This window comes from Meleagris gallopavo, chromosome Z (assembly GCF_905368555.1).
Source record: "Meleagris gallopavo chromosome Z, MGAL_WU_HG_1.1, whole genome shotgun sequence".
NCBI classification, from domain to species: domain Eukaryota; kingdom Metazoa; phylum Chordata; class Aves; order Galliformes; family Phasianidae; genus Meleagris; species Meleagris gallopavo.
In genome coordinates, this window is record NC_139435.1 from 19,046,374 (window position 1) to 19,068,256 (window position 21,883).

The window sequence follows — 21,883 nt, forward strand, 5'->3', positions numbered from 1 at the left end:
ATCTGGCACACTGATGCACAAATGGAAAAAAAATGCTTTACTGGCTCCAAATGGTATACAATTAACTGCCATCAGGAGGCCATAACACAGACACAAAGCAGGATTCTAGCGCTGGACTGAGCAGACAGTTCTGAAAATTCGTAAGCTAAATGTTTACAGAAGAATTTTCCAAAGCACATTGGAGCTTTTACATAAATTGTCTTTCTGAAATGGACACCTGAGCTTACACTGATAATTCAATAGCACAGCATCACAGCAAACTTCAGTTTAAAGGGGATTTTAGTTCTTCTCATAAGTTCTTCCAAATTACATATGAAAGCATTTCTTCATCTTAATCTTGCATTCAGTTAGTAAGGTTAGTTGTTATATACAAGCTATAACATGAGCTTTTTTTCCTTGAATTTATACAAAAAAGTCTGTCACGTTCTAAACAAGAATGGAAATTTGAGACTCTACTAAGCAAGGAAAAGTTTTTTGAAGAGTTCTGAAAAACACAGCTGTCTGGACTTCATAGAGTAGACATAAAAACACTGGAATGCTTAGTTAACAAAGCAGGGGACAAAGTTTCCGTCAAGTAAAGCACTGATGGACTGAACTCAGGAAAACATACATATAGAAAGCAGTACAACATTCAGTGTATGCAAATTCTCCCCTAGTCCTGAAAAAAGACTTGATTACCCTTCTCATAACATATCCATGCAGCTTCTAGGATCGAGCCCTAAACTCCAGTGCCCCACTTCATTTTCTTTTTCTTTGTATGTCAAATACAATGGCATGGAACAGATATATCCCAGAATTTCATTCCTTCTTGAGCTGCTGACCTGCCATGACTTGCCCAAGGTTATGTTTAAACTATGTGTACTTCTATCCTGTGCCTACCATCCTGTTTGGTTTATAATCTCGTAAGGGAAGGGACTGCCTTTTACTACTTGTTTGAACAGCATCCAGCACAAAAGGGCTTTGATCCAGCCTGTAGGCACTGCTTGCAGTACGTTAGATTCCAAATCTTACCTAGAGAATGCCATATCAGTAAAGGTCTGGTACTGAAACAGTGCATGTACTCTGCTCCATGTACTCAATTTTCCACATCACTCCTCTTGACATTGCAGCACACATGTTGCTTTAAAAAACTCTCTTTAAAAATTAATGTGTTTTTTTTTTTTTCCATAAGTTAGCGTATCTCATTTTTGTTGACCTCATATAACATAGCCATATTCAGACTTAAATAACATGACTAGATTAAATAAATAGCATTCGTTTAAGGAAGCAGCAAGTGTCTTGACAGTTCAGCCCACATCACCACCTTGTCCAAGTTTTGCATATGTCATAGAGAAACAACGCTAAAACAAACTTTTCATGACTTATGATTTCTTATTTCAGAATTATTCATAGAAAGAGCAGATTTTACTATCATTCATCAGCTCACTAATTGCATACCTTCCCTGTAAAATGAATTTCACTGTCGTTTAGGTTTTGTAGTATAGTAGTAGTAGTTTTGTAGTGTAGCTATTTATCTGACCATTAAGGTAAAGCTGACAGAAATTATCACAAATATTACCTGCATGAGCAAAACACTTTTTGTTCAGCTTCATAAAGTGATTCACAGGACTTAGTTTATTTTGCTGAGCCACATCCAATATAAGTACTTCCAGTGGGATCACTACAGAATTGACTTTCATTCTGTGGTCTGCTGGATTCTAAGTATTGCTATGCAAGATGTGCAAACAGCAACACTGTGTTTGCTGCAGGACAGTGTAACTGACCTTTTGAAGAAATACACACGTGCATCTTCCTTACAAACAGCTCAATAAGCAGAAGGATACTAATACAAAAGAAACTGTATTTGCCATAACCATAAACTCAAGGGTTAACTCTCCTATTTGTTTTAGAATCCGAAAATGTAACCAAACACTATGAAATTAGAATTTTACAATATGGGATAACTGAATTGCCATTCTTATTTTTCTACTACAGAAGAGGAAGGTTTGCTTACAAAAAAGACTTTACAGAAGTTTTGCAAAAGCATCTTACACCCCTGGAAGCTATCATATTCACTGCGTAGAGCAAGTCAGCTCTCTGAAGAACTTTCACTGTTTTAAAGTTATTTACTCACACAAATCCATCTGAAAAGTTACTACTTCAAGAAGGAAAACTAATAAGGTATAGCAAGGGCTGCTGTCCTGCTAGCAGAAAGTATGCAGTTCTTAGCAGAACCCAAGCTATTTTACCCACAAATGCTAGCTTTATTACACCACACAATGAGATGATGTTTCCAGTGGAAAAAACAAGCAGCACGGAAAGTCCTTTCGGTGAACTAATGCATTTATAGCAATGGATATGACCTTGCAGCATTTATGAGAGAGGTGTAGAGCTCTAGATTGCTAGCTTTCTAATTTCTGATTTCAATCTACCACTCTATTGTTTTAAACTCCAGTCACACAGGAAACCAACCAGGGAGTCACTTGATAACTCCATCAGATTAAACTGCAGATCCTGAACAGCATTTCCCACTGGTTTCTAATTCACTGTGAGGAGATTTTGTTTTTAAATGTGCGAACTCTAACATGCTGGCATTCAGCTTGCTACAAAAACAACCCATACAGCTTAAGAAAAGCACTACAGCACTGCATGGAAAAAAAGGGGTTAATTAGACTATATAGTTGTTTAAAATACCAGATGTTAACACCACTGCTTTACTGTTTGTTTTGTTTCTGTTTCACTGTTTTGTTTTTTATCTCAGCTCTTATGTAGAGAAGATGGGGGACTGACGGGGGGGGGGGTAGGAGGGAAGTGTTTGTTCTTTATAATAGAGTACACTGAGAATTTTGTGCATTCCTTCAATAGCTCAACCACAATTGCTAGTATACAATGTACAAACAGTACAAAAGCATAAAACACACCATACGCCTTGATTAGGCACGAGTAAGCTGTAATGCAGCATCACTATATTTTACTATAGAAGCACGAATACTACGAGGAACAAACACAGCCCGTTTCAGAAATGAATGAACCCCAACTCCAGTGACAACACACAACATGGTGAAGCGATGTTAACCCTAGCAAGAGAAAAGCTACAAAGATAACTGTGTTATGAGCTGATACAGCACAGAAGTGCAAATGTTAGTTGCAAATGAACTACATTCTAAACACGAGCATTCTTGTTTAGAGTATATAATTAACAAAGTTGAAAAAGTCAAAACTACTCACAGAGTCCTGAAGATGCAATAGCACGCTATCTAAGACAGGAAATTCCAGGGCAATATTATAAAACAAGTAGGAATAAACATGCATGAAGTCAGGAACTGACAGGCCTCTGGATTACTGCAACTGTAGGAATCATGCTCATGCATGCTGGCTATAATTTATGAAACGGAGCCCAGGAAACAACCAATCGGTTAGCTCCTCCTAACGAGTCCAACTGGCTACAAAAAGCTGGAAGTGCGGCACAGAACAATGAAGAGGAGCTATCCCACATATTAATCTGCTTATCTGGGATTGCTTTCTGTGTGGAGAAGGAAACATGAAACAAGGAGGAAAAAGGAATATCACAGCTCCACAGTTGAAATAAACAGGATAAATTTCATTCAACAGGCAAATCTTCCATTGTATTCAGATGCCTAGTATTATATTCAAGTATTCTCCTATCATAAACATTTCATAAGAGAATTGTCCTCCTTAGGTCATTTTTTTAATCCTTTTTTTTTTTTTACACACTATTGGCAAAGACATATGTGAGTTGGATTTGTATTTCCTATGCAATTGTTCCGGTACTCTCCTGCTCTTAATTTAAATGTAATGTTACTGCTAAATGTGAAAAGCCCTTCCTAAAATCTGATTAGAGTAAGATTTTTTTTTTCTCTCTGACAACAGGTGGCTGCTCAGTGCATAAATGAGCAGCCCTTACCAAAAAGCCATCTGTATGGTCCTATTTCAAAGTAATGCAGGGTTTCAGATTTAAAGTACCATCATTTTTTCAATGAGATAAGGAAAGGAACAAGAACGTTCCTTCAAAAAGAATTAAATAAAGAAACACTTTAATAAGTGTTTCTAGGACAGAACAGGATTTACACAATGAAGCATATGGAACAAAATTTGGCCTTCTTGGGAAACTCCCTGGTTTTGAAATGTAGATTTGACCAGTTTGAAGCAAACGCACACCTGACATTTTCTACTAAATAACTTCTTTCAAGTGTTTGAAATTGACATAAAACATTTTATTCTCAATTCCAATTCTATAGACGTTATAAAATAAAATTTGTAATTTTACTTAAGAAAAAATACATAAGGATCTGACAAGATGAAAATCAGATTTTGGCCTTGCAGAATAATCTTCCTGTACATGAGTCCACTATATTATCCAAATTGATAAATTTCTATTTACTCTTAATGAAGCATGAGACATTTTTTAACACAAGGAAAACCTACGGTTATTGAAAAGAGCAGTCAGACTGTTTATGCAGAAACCCTAGTAATACTGAATGAAAACAAAAGTATGCTGGGGTGAGCTAGCTTGAATTCTGAAAGAATAGAAGTCACGTATGTTTGTTGGTTTTGTTGTTGTTGTTGTTGTTGTTTTTATTTTTGCACAGTTATTCTTATAATTTCTTCCCTTTTCTCCTTCCTCTTGGAATCCATGTTTTACAACAATTTCAGAAGCTTCCTTGGAAAAGCATCTTTTATAAAAGTCACTCTACTCTTTGCAGCCATGACACCCATATTTGACAGCTTCTACTGGTATTTTGCTGCTTTAGGTATTTACTCAGAAAACAGTAGCCGAGATGACCATCTGGACCACCTTGTCCTGCTGGGTGTCATTACTCGAATTAGAGAAACTGAAGCCTTTAATCTCATGAATAAGGTCTTTTTGCATAACTAAGCAGTCTCCTCCCCAGGTTTCCAGTCTATCACTACATATAATAAATCATGAGCCATTTCAGCATTATATCCCTTTACACTGCTCTTGATGAAAAATTACTGTACCAAATTCTTGATGAAAAATTACTATACGAAACTCCAACAAGGTGAAATTTAGCAATTAACCAATGAAGCAAACATTCAAAGTGATATTCTGTTATCTAGTTTCAATTAACGAAAACAATTTCCTCAGATTTCTGAGTTATAGTTAAAAAGAAAAGCTTTCTGTGAAGATTCAATTCCACAGAGACTCTGGAGCGCCCGCCTCCATAGAAGAGCATATGGAGCAAGTGGAAAAGGTAGTTTACATAAAAATATATTGTAAAGCAGGGCTAATATTAATCAACTGAACTAAGAAAATTGACAATATTCTAGTTATATCGACAGGATAGGTAGAAAATCATCAGTTGTTCATACCCACCAGTAAACTTGTCTCCAGCCTGAATTTGCAAGTACTAGAAAAATTTACAATGGCTTCTCAGACTTTCAACTTGAGATAACACTTTCGCAAGTCACATCTCCAATTTAAAACAAAAACCAATGGCAACAACAAAACACACGAAAAAGAAGCCAACCAACCAACCAAACAAACAAACAAAAAAAAACACTTATAAATTTCAATTTCAACTTTCTGGTGCCACAACAAGAGCGAAATAAAGCAATTACAGGCTGGTTTCTTTCCACAGTGACTGAGGAACAGCTTCCACCAAAGAACATTTGTTAATCAAAGGGTTAGGTGAATATATTTATATACAGATATGCATGCTAAGCATTTGCATACTAATTCAAACAGAGCTCTACTTTTCTAGTACATACCCTACGTATAGGTTTTGCAGTCCTCCCACAGCAACCTCTGAGTTTGTGGTAGGATTTGAAGGTAGAAAGGGCAATGCTTTCCCCACCTTTTGATTCTTCTTATGGCTCTCGAAAATTCAAAATCAAAGGCGCTATCTCTAGTTCTCTCAGTGAAGAAATCAAAAACACATTCTCACTTATACCTCCAGAGAGTGACATCTTTGACTTCCCTTCTCAAGGTCACAAAAGGCATTAATTCCATCCGTTTCCACCAGTGCAGGAGACGTACAGCCTGACATCCGCACTTGGTGTTTTGAAAAGAAAATTCACTGCAGTACTAAAATAAATTGGCACTGATCTCTTATTTACTGTAAACTCTGAATAGTATCCCTTTGCTAGTTTATTGGAGTTACATTTGTAACCAAATAATCTACTGAAATGAAATCCACATTAAAGAAAAACTTCCACTGAATAACTGGAATGTCAGAGCTAAGGCAGTAAAGTTAATCTTTCAGTACTTAAGATATCATATCCATGGCATTTCATTTTTTCCTATCTTGTTAAATTATTCACCTCCATAATGGGAGCTTTCTGTGTGTAATTCTTTGTCTCTGTCAGAACTCCCTGATTTATTGGGCTTCTGGGCCTGCTATACAGATATCAATGTCACATCTGCTCAGAAAGTCAGTAGCCTTAACAATAATGCATGCCTCTGCCAGTTTTTGTGAGGTTTTCTATGTTGCTTTTTTGGGGGGATTGGGAGCAGGGAAAGACAGTTAATGGTTCACCCACAAACCATTCATTTTTGTCAACATTCAAAGTTCTTCTGTTAGTTGAAAACCTTACAGGCACTACTGCTTACAGCTTAGAAGGAAAGCATATCAAATAGAAGCTTCCACACTTATCTGCCTGGAGGTTATTCTTTCTGGCAGACTGAAGGGTAATCTTATTTCCATACGTGGAATTGTCTAGGCACAGTAGACTTCAAACATTAAACTGACTGGAAAAGTCAGGCACACCTAGGTATGAGTGAGGCAGCTTGGCACTGGCAGTTGGCTCTACAGGGAAGCGCTAATGGAGTCTGCATCTCTCCTCTGCTAAGTCAGAACCTGTGAAAAAAAGGCTACTCATGTCAGTGACAATTGGGTTGTCCAGAATGCAAAACTGCGTTCCAAAATATTTCAATTTTCTGAGCATGCTTTCATCCACCCCTGTGGATCATGCTGTTTATCTCTTAGGTTTCATGTTTCTTTATTCCTGCAGTTGCAAGTGTGTTTTAGATGACCAAATATACACAAAGTGAAACATTCACACTATTTACTTGGTCCTGCAGAAACTATTTGTGCTTGGCTTTACTAGGATTACTTGCAATCCATGAAGCTCATACAGAAGTAATGGTTATTATTTCTCTGTATGGACTAGCTATATAAACATGAAGTATACATAAAGAGTAAACATAAAATCATCCCTCGCATCCCTCAAACTTACAAAATACATTGAAAGAAATATATATTGCTATTTCACCCAGTTCTAATAATGGCAAGGAAACACACTGGGACAGGATTGAAAATTGAAATTTTGAACAATGAAGGGAGAGAATTACAGCCAGTTTACAAAACAAATTCTGTTTACTCATCTGATTAATCAGCAGGTATAATACCACTAGAGAATGCTTCATAAAGAATAATGTTTCTCTGACAGTATTAGGGAAAGAGGGGCTTCAGTGACTTGCGGTATAAACAAATATACAATAGTTTAATAAACAAGAGTTGTTCACGTCTCCAGATGCTCATTTTACTTCAGACAGTAGCAATGCCAACAATACTAGACCATAAAAGATAATTGTACTCTATATGGTAGTTCTGTGAGGAAATCTTTTGAACAGCGCACAATAAACATGGAAAATATGCAAAGAATGGAACATATGATCCACGAATACACATCCTACGTCAGAAGCAGAAGGACTTCATCCAACATGTAATGGTGATGATTTAGTAAAATGTTATGTAAAAGAATTTGAACCTCATGCTTACGGTAAACAAAAGTAACCTCTAGTTAAGGTTACACTGTGTAGCTACAAAAACAAGCAGAAGAAAAAGAATACACAGAGCAGATATTTTTGAAAAAATTCCTGTGTACGCATGATCACTTAATATTCCAAGGAATCATTTGTATTAGCAGTTCAGACAAACGTGAACAAACTTAATCAGTACTGAATTCACTATTAAATGCACAGTTAAGTGACGGCTTCAGTACAGAAGTAATATAAGCAGTTTTCTTATTTAATCAGCTATCCATGGGGGCAGAATAGTGTGTACATCTGTATTGCTTGCAGACCTTAGTACAAGGACTGCTCCAAAACTACTGCCTCCTATTTTGTTACACTGGCCCACAGTGTCAGAGGGGGATGTTGGTTGCATGGCCACAGAGGCTGAACATTCCTGCAGGTTTTCCATTAGTTCTTGTTGCTGTGTGACAGGTGGCAGCTATAGAGCAGTCTGACAGAACGGCATCTGATGTGGAAGCGTGTATGAAGTAAAGGTGTGTCACTAAATTTTTCCATGAGGAGAAAATTGCTGCACTTCAACAGTGGTGACAATGATGTGAAAGACACACTCTGGATGGCTGTGCACAGCTGTCACACCACAAAACGAAGAATGTGACCCTCCATTAATTGGCAGATTACAACCAGAGAACTGTGAATGGAACTGAATATCTGTTTCAGTACACTGGTAAAGATGATGCAACTTTGGAATATCACACAGTTTGCACCAGGTAGGTCACACCAGCGTTCACACAGTAACACAGAGAACACTGTAGGCAAGTTGGTCAGAACCTATTGAACCAATACAAGGCTGAAGGTGACAGTTTCCTGGATGATATCATTACTGTTGTTGAGACATGTTGTCACCACTATTAGCCAGAGTCAAAACAGGAGTGGTGACATGTGGATTTCATATTGAAGAAAAAGCTCAAGATACAGCTTTACCAGCGGGTAAAGTGTCGTGCACTGTCTTTTGGGATGGGAAAGAGGTGATCCTTCTGGATTTCCTGGAATCTGGACAAACTATCAACCCTAACCACTACATTGTGACAACGGTTGAGCTGAAGGCTGGAACTTCCAGAGTCAGAACAGAGAAGATGACAACCTTTCTCTTGCTACATGATAACACCTGGCACCCGTATCAGCTGAAAACCACAGAGCACATCGCCAGTCTTGTCTGCACTGACCTATCACACCCACTGCATAGTCCAGATTTAGTGCCTTCTGACCTCTATCTGTCAGGCTGTTGAAAGATAAACTGTGTGGGCAACACTTTTCTAGCAACGATGCCATCATAGTGGCTGTGAAAGAGCGGATCACCTCCACTAGTGCAGATTATTAGAAGTGCAGGCTATTGTTCATCTCTGGCAAAAATGTGTAGCTAGTGGTGGTGACTACGTTGAAAAATAGTGCTTTGTAGCTGAGACTTTGCTTTATCAAGTGGTATTGTTGTGTTCTTTTTATCTATTGTATTTTCCATGGAAATAAATAGGAGACATTACTTTCAGAGCAACCTTTATATGTAAGCTTGCACCATTATGCAGTATAACATGGAATTGCTTGTATTGTGCTGATGATGGAGATGCTTCAACACACCAACAAACTTCTAAAGCAATTTGATATTCAGTTAACATTATTTTTTTCAACTATTAGAATACCTAACGCTTTTATTTTTATTTATTTATTTACTTATTTTAAATAGAACTCTTGCATCTGGTCAGAGTAAAAATTAATTCAGCCCAGTATCCCAGATTTGAGATATTTGAGATACTGGATGCTCAGTGGAAAACACACCCACAACCACCACAAAAACAAAGGGTGAAAAAGAGGAGAGGGTGAGGCTTTCTTATTACCTTTTTTCTACTTATAATGTCCAAATTTTGTCATAGATCTGAGATTCATTTTGTATACAAAGAAAGAAAATCTCACTCATTAATAAATATGGAAGTATAGAATTGTTCTTTGTTTCCCACATGCCAATATTGAGCAGCTTTCCCAAGATCACTGACAGTGGAATGGAATCCATTTCTTCTATGTCTCACTCCAGTTAAAGCCACAAGACATCCATTTCCATCATTATTACTGCAATGAGTTGCAGCTTACGAACTACCTGTGAGGCCGTGAAGTTATTTAAACTGTTATGGTATGACTGAGCATCCTACATCTGTACTATCAACTTAATGCTAAGTTGTATTGCCTAGTTCCCAGACTAGTAATGAAGAAGAACTGTTAAGTCTCACTGGTGCTCTAGAAAGAAGAGTCACGTTCAGACTAAGAAATGGCTGAAGCCAGGGGAAATCAGTCCACCCACACTGACTGGTTCATGAAAAGAGAAATGCATTATAATTATTCCAGAAACAATGCAAGATAGTACAAGTTTCAATTAAAAAAGGTATATACACAGGAAGCTTGATCCAAGGGAGAGGACCATAGGTGAAAAACTTATCAAAAATGCTTTTACTTGTACATCTTCTCTCTCCCAGAGGAGTAAGATACACAGGTGAATAGTGGAAAAAGAGAGTCCTTGATCTGGAGAAAAGGTTTTCATAAGAGGCTCCTTTTCTCCATAGGAACTACTGGTATCTGGTCAGGAATAATGAGATCTTAAGAAATCAAATCTTTAAAACAATGACAAACCTGATCATTAGACACATGCCAGGTAAACTAAAAAAGAAGCCCAGAAGTTTGGCAGCTAGCAAACTCAATGCATTCAAAACCCAATCAGTAAACCTTTCCCTAAAGTCAGGTAAGCGTTACAAAGGTTTAAGTTTTCTTCCTAGAAAAACCTCATTGTATTAATAAAAACAAACAAACAAAACAAAAACCCTCAAGCATTAGAGACTTTTGAAATGCTAGCTCTATAGTTGCACACAGAATTTATGTATTCAGTCACAGCAGTAAGGATATTTAGAGTTCTTTGAGAATAGATAGCAAATGTGTTAGAAACTAGCTATAAAACCAGGCATTTCCAACTTAAGAGCACTAGATTTCAGAAACACTGTAATATTTTGCAGAGAATATGTAGAGGAGGCTTTCCCAGAAGGAGGAAATGGTGATACAGGTGTATATTGAGGGAGGAAAAAAAAAAAAAAGAAAGAAAAAGAAAAAAGAATATGAATAATATCTACCACTCTAAACTTTAGCTGTCATGGGGGGAAACTGATACTCGTTGGCCTACAGTACAAACTAACCATGACATCATCGTTACCATTTAAATACATTACTGACAAGCTCATGATCTTGGAATGGATCACTGTGGCCAAGCACTGGCCCACAGTGAGCGAGAATGAGTGATGAAGACTTGGATCCTCCCATTACCTCTTTCTATCCTGACTTGGGAATATCAGGCCCTTTTTTCATTGCTCTCATTTAGGAAAAATAGAAACATTCTAAGTTTTTATTGGAACTTGGTCTCCTATAAGTAGAATCAGATACAAAATGGAGTGGGAAAGAATAAACAAACATGTTTCCTACCTAGTGCAATTCCCAGAGGTTCTGAGTCAAGAGATCCAAGCAGAGTGACATTGACAGCAGAAAAAATAAAAGCACTTTGTGAGACTCCTTGCAAGTCACTGGGAAAGGGAGAAACACAAGGCTGCTAGAAAGAAAATAAAAGTTAAAACAGAGGAAAAGGATAAAGGGGGGGGGAGGAAGGGAGGGAGGAACCAGAGCCTACACTTCACCTTTTTTGGGGAGCCCTATAAGTTTAATGGTAGTGATGGATCTGTGTGGGGCTGGACTCCTGCCACGATCCTTCCTCTCACCCCCTCTGGCAGTCTCAGATGTTCTTAGCAAAGCAGCAGCTGTCACTCTGGCAGCAGCAGTGTGAGCCCAGCTGAGTTCATATGTGCAGCTATTTTAGCACATTGCCATTTTCTTTCTTCTCAGAAAAAAAATTTTGCAATTTAATACTTTGGATAGCTCAGTTAGACCTCAGAAGGATTTCACCCAGTAAAAGGGGAAAAAAAAAAAAAAAAAAAAAGGAAAGAAAAGAAAAGAAAAACCAGCCCTGAACTAGACAGTTCTTTCAGCTCTGGTATTCTTTTGTATTCTTTTTCTCAGACAACTGTTGTGAACAAAGGCACAAAAGATTTTAAGAGGAAGATTCTTCTTTCTGGTGGAAATGTTAAGCAATGAAGTTAGAGCAGAGTTGGTTACATTTCTGATTGCAAAATGCCAACTGAAATAGTTTTATGAACACAAAATAGTTTTTCAAGAACTATCAATAACCATCAGTGTCATGTGTAGACCATAATCAACTTCTATAAAGCTGAAACTGTGCTGGATCTTTCTCTCACACTCTATTCCCTGTTTCTTTGCTCATACCAGCAATAGCCTGGAAGATGAACTATTGTCTGAGTTATATTTCTGTCCAATTCTCCCCATTTTAATGTCAGAGTCTCTTGCATTAATAGTACAGTAGGCACTGCACCTCCTAGACAGAGGTCGTTCACAGCTTTTCCTGTTCAAAGCTTTTCAAATCTTGATGATATACAAACAGTATGAAGTGGACGCTTGAACATTTAATGTATTCTTTCCTCTGCTCCAAACAGGGAGCATACCTTTCCGTCTTCATGAGAAAAAAGTGATAAACATCCTTGTGCTGCACTGAAAAATCACCAGCAATGGGCAATCACATGGTTAAGAATGGCCACACAAATCTAAGCATCACAAAGTCTAGGACCCTCTCTCACACTGACAAGCAGAGGATGAAAATCAAAGAGCAAACGCATAAAAAATGCCTCCAGAATGCACTTGCAAATTTCAGTGAGCTGCATATTGGCAACAAACTGTGACAAAGTTGGCACCTTTTTTTATCGTAACTCCCAGCTAATTATTTCCTTCTGTTAACTTCTCCAGTCACTTTTTCAAACTATATAAGCCTTCAGTACTGATAGGAACCTGCTAGAAAGAAATCCACAGATCAACTATACAGCCTGTAAAAAAAAACACATCCTTATTTCCAAACTTGAAAACTCTCCTAGGTTCATTTGAACTTTTTTTTTAACCAGAAAATACAACAGATAATTGTTCCTCATTCTTTTCTCTCATTGCAATCAAGACATTACTTTTACCATTCATCACCTTTTATCCAGGCTTTAGATTCCTAATCTATTTAATCACTGGTCATGTGGAAGCCCTTCCAGTATTCTCCATATGGCTACAGCACCAGTTTCTACATTGGCATAAAACTGTTATATTGATAATAAGTTGCTATATATCCTATAGTGTCAGCAAGCATCCTACCTGTCAGATAACTGTCACTTCTTATACTTGGACTTAATCTGTGCAGAACTGGAAGTGTTCCTTGCCCTGGCCAGTCTCTTTTTCCATCTCACTGCAGAGGCAGGCATCCTCAAGTTCCTTCTAAAGTACTGTAATAATGGGAAAACCTCTTGTTGCATTGTATAACTAAAAAATTTTTATCTGCAGTAGAAGACCCAAAATATGAAACATGGATGCAAGGACTTTTCTAATTCAACTGATGATCACTCTCAGTAATTTCTTTCATCCTGTTTGTTGTTGTTGTTGTTGTTGTTGTTGTTGTTGTTGTTGTTTTGGTTTGGTTTTTTGGTTCTTTTGAAGCTTACATTTGTTAAGTCATTTACAAAAACTACATCATGTTGTCAATATTGTTGCTGAATCTGATATTTTAATAGTTACTAATTTCCAGTATTTTTGTTATTTTTTCCTATTAGTTGAAGTTGTTCTGGCAGGCAAGGCAATGGGCATAATAATTATCTTCCTTTTGCTATCTGTTTCTCAACAAATCATGTGCACCATTTTGTTTGTATATGTTATTGAAGTTATCAAAAGTTATTAGATCCTGGCTCCAGTATTCTTCATTTTGAGAGATATTGCACTTGCTAAACTCCTGAAAAACTGTTATATTCTCTGAGATTTACTTACCTCACTGTTGGAAATGGAATTTGATCATGCCTTTTGACACAGAATAATGACTAGTTTTGTTTTACAATCACATGCAATGAGAACTTGACCTTTACTTCGAAGCATGTGTTGAGTGGGAGAAATTATTCTTCAGGGCACCTGTGTAATCACACCCCTAATTAAACCTAAAACTTTAGCAGGAAGGGAGTTTATTATCCAAATCTAGTGCTAAACATTTAACCCTATTTCACATCCATGTGCATGATAAACTCTTCGGCAGCAGGCATTAAACAAACAGTGGTTTGACTTCTACAGGGTGGGATGAATGAAAAAATTACTAGTTTAGACTCCGTTACTGGAATATAAAGAGTAAACAGGTTCAGATGATGGAAACTAAAATAATTATGAAAACACCAAAAATTCATATACATTCATTTAAAAAACTAAGGTGATTTTTAAGAACACATTGCCATTTAAATAATTATTTGCTCTTTAAGAAGGCATAACCAGCTGACATTTATTAGATGGCGTCTATCCATTGCAAGTTCTCTCTTGTGGGTAACATGCTTAAATGTTTTTGTTCCTCAAGAATATTATGACACATTTGCAATTGGTACTGTTTCCTCATGCACATCTTTTCGCTTCATGCAATAAAAGTGCTTGAGAAATTCCTTTGAGATTGCTTTTCATTCTGTGAAGCAGATAAAAGTGATCAAAAATACTCGAACACTAGTACAAGACAAAAGTATACATTTTAATTTAATCATGTTGTGTTTGCTGTATTGTTACAGCTGGAGAAAATTAAAAATATAAATATATTCATATATAATAATACCAATATATATATTTTTTTAAATCGTTTCATAATGGGACAGTCCTCTCAACATGATTCATATCTAAAGAATCTAAGAGGATGAAACCAAAAAATACTGTACTGGAAAAGTATAATGGCCTGATTTCTAGGTAGAAAATATAGTTCAGAGTCAAATCAAGCATCTAAGATTTAAAAACAGCTCCACAGAGTCCTGCATATGTCATTTACATATAATTATTTAGTCAGTGAATGTGAAGAAGCGATCAACTAAAATCAGACCCAGTGTGAAGCTGCAAAGTAAGTTAAAGTGGTCTTTAAGTGATGTAAAGTTTCTGGAGAGCTATATAAAACAACAAAGGGTAAAGATTATGCACATGAGCTGAAAAACAGCCTTAGGGTCTTGCTACAAAAAACTGGTTCCTATTCTTTCTTCCTAAGAGGGACACCACTGTGCTACAAACCACATAGACGTAGAAATATTAAAAGTCACTGTAATTTCTATCTTAATATGAGCAGAAATATTCATACTGTTTTACTAATGTTATCATGTTCTACTAAAACATCAATTTCAGTAACCACCAAAGTGATAAAACATCTTTCTGTGGCTTGTTTATATCATAACAAGAGAAAATAGAAGAACATTACTACAGTTTTCTTAAAAATAAATGAGTACAGTATGTAGAATGGCACCCAACTACCCCTAGGCAGTACCTCAAGCATTTCAGCTACAGTATCTACAGTATCTCTGTGACTACATAAAAAGTAAGAGTTCTTCCTAGTCTGACTACTCAAAATAAACACTTAAATTAAATGCAGAATTCATACTATTTTTCACTCAGTATCTACAATGATTAAAGGTACTGAAATTTAGAGCGTGAGTTCAAAAGCCTAAGCAGTATTTTCTTCTTGTTTTCAGGCATTCATATTTTTGGATCTACAAATCAAACAGGTTCAAATTGCTCCTGAGAAATTCTTTAGATTCTTGTCATCTGGTAATTATGTATTCTGTCTTTTTTTCTTTCCATTAACCTGCATACATTAGTACAGATATAGCACACTACTTGCAAACAGCTAGATAATCATTTAGGTTGACTAGAAGCATTGGGTTTGTATAGAGTCTGTAGTCTTTTAGTTACACCAATAGCAAACAGTTTTTAGATTCTGGGAAAGAAGGTCACCAGGGAGGGCTGGAGTGGAAAAATACAAGAGAAGAATTAGATTATGGAAGTTTAGTATCATAAAGAAAAATTGCAGATTCTAGAATCTTAAGCAGATTCACATGTAGATTTGTTTGAATAGCCAAGAAGTGACAAATAGATAGCCTTAACAACCAGTTTCCATTCTCTGAGCTAACAGGAACAAAGCCATATATTTAAAATAAAAAAATATTAAGGGTGGTTAAGAAACAGTATCCCATAAAAGAAAATTAATTTATAGATCTGTGTTTCTAAGAAAGCTGTATTTCACAGCACCAAAGTGGTATAAATGCTACTGAAACATTTCAAGTTAGATTAAGTTTTGCTTGTTTGTTTTTAAATAAATTGTCACACACACACACACACACACAAAAAAAAAAAAAAAAAAAAAAGAGGGTTCAAATAATCTGATGAATTTCATTTTAGAGTTCAAATGGTTCACAGTTCATTCGGGCTCACGCTATCCATGCAGTACATTACAAGTCACAGGTGAGGACCTGCAAAACAGCCAAAGGGATGTCCCAGCTTATTTTCCGTGCAAGGTAGGTTAGCAAAATCATCTCATCCCAGTGGAGAACAGTATGTTACTATGCCAGCTGCATTCACACACTCAAACTGTCATGAACCAAAAAAAGCTCATGGTCACACCTGTGTATAGTAAAAAGCTAACATTGTGAGAACTTAATGAAGTAATTGGCGAAAAAAGTATAAGCTGTCAAGTGTCAGAAAGAATGTTAAGTTGCTTTTGGAAAAGAACAGATTAGAACTGAAAATGCTGGTGACATTATGTTTACTCACCTCCTCAATTCTGTTCACCTCATATCTAAAAGGATACAACATAGATTGGAAATGGGAAAGGACTAATAAAATGCTCAGAAGTATTGAAAAACACGCCTGTAAAAAGTATACAAAGAAATCACAACAGCTCTTCTTAGAAAACAAAAGGCATACTTTCTGTCTCAAAACAAACAAACAAACAAACAAACACTAACACAGGCTCTGTGGACATGCACTGAAACTATGCAGCAATAGAATGCCAGAAATTGTTTTGATATTTATTATTAGGTATCTGAATATATCTAAGTACTTACTGTCAAATAAATGTCAATGAAAATATCTTCTGTCCAATGGAAAAATGTACACTGTTCCTCATTTCTCATATTGAGTAAGATGGCCCATCAATTCAGCTGGTTACCTAGGTGAGGAAAAAAAATCATTTTAATATATACACTTCAGTATAGTGAAACAGATGGATAGTCTGTTTGAAAATACTCTTCATTTTTGGTACTTAGCATTGGATTTCTCATTGGCGTAACCTATTAAAAACAAAAAAAAAAACAAAAACAAATGTACACAAATGTATTTAATCTGCTTCTGGGTATTTACTTGAAATGAATACTGTAACCTTTTTAGGTGTTGCAATGAAACAGTAGTAATCCTTTTCCTCTTAAGAAAAAAAAACATTGTTCAAGTTACTTGACAAAAAAAAGAAAAAAAAAAAAGCTGGACAGTCTGTATTTTAGCAAACCGACCTTTAAAATGTATTTGTTTGACTATCACGCAGTTTTTAATAAGTACGGATCTGGCACTAGTCAAGTTCTTGCATAATTCCTGTTTTCATAATACAAATGATAGAGTTCAAAGAGCTACTAAGGGGAAAAAAAACAATAAAGAAAATTAAAAAAAGAAAAAAGAAACCCTTACAAAGTAGCTTTTGTTAATAGCTGAACCATATCCTTCCAGTTACAGAGTTTCCTGCATCTCACCTTAATGCCAACAAACATCAGCACAAAGGAGTCCTTCATTCTCCCAAGCTAACAATGAGCTAGTACTACCTCTCTGGTCCTGCTATGTTTTTGCCCTCAAATGGATTTAATAACCCAAACTTGTCTTGCCTTACAAATCCACTGCGAGAGCATGCATTGGATAGAGATTCTGGGAAATCAGTGACAAATGATTAATTCTGTAGGTGGTCTAATTAAAGAGCTACTTACTCCTTTTCATAAGTAAAAACACATTCTCTGAAAATGATTACTCATATACTTTGTAAACAAACTTCTAACTGCTTACATCAAGTATACTTATCTATGTATTGATTACTGCAGAGTCTAATGAGTCTAATGTGAAATATCTCTCATACTGGATCTTTAAACACTAATGACCCATGCAAAATGCTACAGGATAGTTCTGTATAGAAGTCATTACATGGAGTAAAATGAAATATTTCTAACTTTAAATAAAGAGAATTGTCAACCACCTCCTGAGTAAGATGAGTTTTAGGATTGAAGACTGTAAGTTTAAAACTTTACAAATACTATTCTATGCTGATTTTAAGATTCTGACTGAAAATGCAAGACCCTTGTAAGTCATTTTTATATTCTACTAGTATAATAAACAAGTGGCTCCTAAATTCTATTCCAGCTTTATCTGAATTCATTTTCTAGTTGCTTTTGTTAGCTGTGTTTTATCAAATGAGATTTCTACTAATAACGTTCCTCTCTTCATGCTGATATATTGACAGAGCAAGCTCTTAAATCCATCTTAATGTTATGCAGACCTTTTGTTAGGGAAGCCAGTTCTAACTGTAGCAGTAAATTAAAAGATGTTTCCAATAGGAAGTTATGACAATTAAGTATAGGAAATTAAAATTCCATATAATACCAGAAAAAAACTATATTTGATTTTTCTGTTCGAAGAACTCTTAGAGATTTTGGACAAGGTACTGAGGTTGAAATCATACAATCTGAAACTCTCTCCCTGTGAGATCTTTACTATGAAAATTTGTTGGGATTTGTAAGGCTGCTTGCCAAAAACAAGCAGCCTTACAGTTAAACAAGGCAACAGTTAGGAAACAGCTATCATGAAATACAGTTGCTGTCTTCACAGGAAAACAGGAAGGATGAAATAATTCAGAAGTTGCAGTCATAAAAATAAAGTTGTTCTTGGCTTTTAAGATTGGGGAGGTAAAGTATTCATGGGCTGGCAAATGAATGGTAGACTTGTGAGGAAAGTCATGTGGCATACAAAAGTTGAAGCTGAATAGCTGTAGCGGATATAAGTTATGATGTCTGAATATTAGGCTTCAATAAGTTTAGACCTTACTGAATTTGAGGCTCAGCTACAACTCAAAGAGAGGTAGTGGAAAATAGAAACTGGAAATATGCCCTTGTGCTTTTCAAGAGGTGTGGTTAATTGGCAATCTGGTCACGTACAGAAGTGTTGGCAGCCCTGCAAAGGTGATTGCAGCATGTAGCATTGTGCCAATTTAATAAGATTCATGGCAACTGCTTCAAGCAAAGGAAAACTGATTTCTCAGTGAAAATCCAAAGGATGATTAACATGAGGCTTTTCAAACCTTACTAGTAATATGCATAAGATAAAAACATTGTTCTTTACTTTCTGCGGCAATACCCCTGAAGAACTTCCTGCAGCATAACAACAGCTTTTAGTGCAGCAAAATAGTAGTTTTCTTAGCCCTATCTCCAGGATCTCTACATGCAGCATCTTCAAAGCTACTGCAATGGAAAAAGACATAGTAAAAGGGAATTCCAAACACAATCTGTTCCAGCTGCATCAAAGAGACTAGAACTGAACTAGATATCACTAGCTTTATGATTCTCCTTCAGAGCACAGATGGTGAAATTGACTTACTGATAGAAGAAGTATCATGGTCTGAGAGGGAAAGAATAGGTGCAGGAGGGCATGCTTAAGAAAAGAAAAAAAAAAAGAAAGTACAGTACTAACAGATTACACTAGCATTAAAGTAGCATGCTTTAGAAAAATGACAAGTGCTGAAGTATATATTCAGAAAACATGCAATTTATTACACATTTGCAGATCGTTCTAGCAATACTTTTTACATAAAATAATAAAAATAATAATAATAAACCTGTTACAATTTAGTTCAAAATCCTATCTGTAATATAACATCATCCTCATGTTCTCTGCAAAGGAATGCCAGTTAAAGATGGGATTATTATATATTATATATATATATATCAATTAATACATATACCTTTTTCCATTTGTAATCATCAGTTACAATTAGAGGTCTCAACACCTTAAAGCTTTTTGAATTATAATGCACTTGATTAGATATCAGGAAAGTCTTTGTGCTGTCTGCATTGCTGGAGTATCTGGTCTGCATATTTTTGAAGCCAATAATAAAGTAAGCCAATCGGCATTCTCTCCATAGACACCAATAGGCAAATATGAGCAGATATATAAATGATGAAGAAGATTCTAATTTAACATGCTAGTTGGTACCAACCAAGAATGTAAACAAAAAATAAATTCACTAAACACCAAGATGCACTAAATAAATAAGATTACATTAACAGCTGTTAAGTTTTTGAGGCAAGTTAAAGAGAGATCAGTACTACTAGAGAGTTTATCTCTAATAGACTAGTGTTGTTTATCAGGGACTGAAATAAAAGAGCATCTTTGCCCACGGAGGCATTACAGATGTAAAATTTCACCACTCTTGTCTCTTTCTTGAAACCCATAGCAGTTAACCACAACCTAAACTACAGCACATTACTGTGAAGCAAACATCTGTATGGAAAAAATGTTGTCTGGAACATACAGCAAAGGAAAAACTAACAAGGTTACACACATTCTTGATGACTGTGCCACTGATGAGATCAAAACAAGGCTGTAATAGTAGAGATACACCTCTCATTCTAAGAGACAATACAGAACCATTCACAGTTTTGTCTTTGCTCCTAAAGCTGCTTAGCAGTATTTCTATTTCTCTCTTCCAGTGAACCTGAAAGGAGTTTTCTGAACACAAAAACACCATGGTTTTGTTACTGCTTATTGAAAATTAACAGTCTTCTAAAAAGCTGTCTGAAAGATCCTTTCCTCACTCCTGAGCACACACAAGCTTTCAATATTTCTTCTTAGAGAGCTGTTGAACATCTTTTTCCTCCCATGGGTTTATATTTCATTTTAATGAAGACAGAAACTTGTTCTCAATGGAAAACAAGTCAGACAACTACAGGTCTTCAACCTGGTCTATGGAAAATACAAAGGAAGGGTTTTTCTTTTCCCTGGTAAACCTCTGTCTACCAACAGGCAACCATTTCAAGTCTCTAAGTCTCTTAGTTTAATTTTCCAAAGAGACTATCAGATTAAGCCTAGACTCATTACTGAATCCTCTTGGTTACCCTTTTCTGCATTACTTTAATTTCTGTTGTTCATTGTTTTCATGTATAAATCTGAATGGCACCATATTAATGCATGCATTCATGGATAGAGTAGGCATCTTGATAGCGAGAGAAGGTTCTACCTCATTCCAATAACATCACTGCACGGATTTTGTCCCTTTGCCTCATCCTGTATTTGTTCTACACTCTACAGTTCAACTGTTCTTGTTCTGCCAGACTTGCACACTGCTCCTGTGTAGTGTTTCAGGCTAACAGTAATAAAGTCATGCTATTTTTGTACATAATTACAAGTATAGTTATGACTGTTATTGGAGAACAGGTTTCACAAGAACTAGACTCATAGGGTTCAGATGAAAAATCTGGTCCTTATTTTGGTAACGGAGTATATCTAAATGATATTTGACAGATCATTATCAGAAAAAAATGCTCAAAATGATGATATCGTGAGCATGCTAGGACAAAGACAAAAGATAAGGAATCTGAAGGCTGTGACATAATCTTGCTTAATGTTTTCATTGCCATAGAAAATTAACTGAATCTTGTATTAATAGTGGCTGCTCTTCCCTGAATAAAGGTAGTTACATATATTGAAAAGCCCTTGCCACTGAAGCAAACACTCTGAAGGACAAGTATATAAATAAAAGCTTTCATAAAGTGGGATTGTTCACAGCATATAATTTCTTCTCCATCTGATGCATGTGGATGGCATTAATTCTCAAGTTTGCTCAATGCATATCTAAAGGCAGACTCTACTTTGTGCTAAGTTTTTAGAATGGTGTTAATGGGGTAGCTTAAACACACTTCTACCTAGCCATCAAGACAACTTTCCTGTGCTGACAGAGGTTTGGCCATTGTCTCTTGATAAGCCCATGACATGCTACAGTATCATTATCAAAATAACATACCCCACGAGCATTAGGCTATTCGTTTATCAAGGCTGGATGGCAGTGCACTTTACTTTCTAAATAAAAATGAAGTATGACAAAAATTCCTCAGTAATACACCAGAGTAAATGCTAACGAGATACACATGCAATTTCCTTATCAATTTAATGTCTATAAAG

General features: G+C 36.1%; 1 protein-coding gene across 2 annotated transcripts in view; it reads right to left on the bottom strand.

Moving 5' to 3' along the window:
* Positions 1-16,762, bottom strand: part of PDE4D (phosphodiesterase 4D) — a 594,225-nt gene extending 577,463 nt beyond the window's left edge. The window contains exon 1 of one of the 2 annotated variants that reach the window (XM_085213713.1): positions 16,744-16,762. The gene's annotated coding sequence lies outside the window, so the exon portion shown is untranslated. Of the gene's footprint in view, positions 1-3,207; positions 3,362-16,743 lie in introns of those variants that run through there. The other variant, XM_085213712.1, reaches the window with a different exon arrangement.
* Between the last annotated feature and the right edge of the window lie 5,121 nt (positions 16,763-21,883).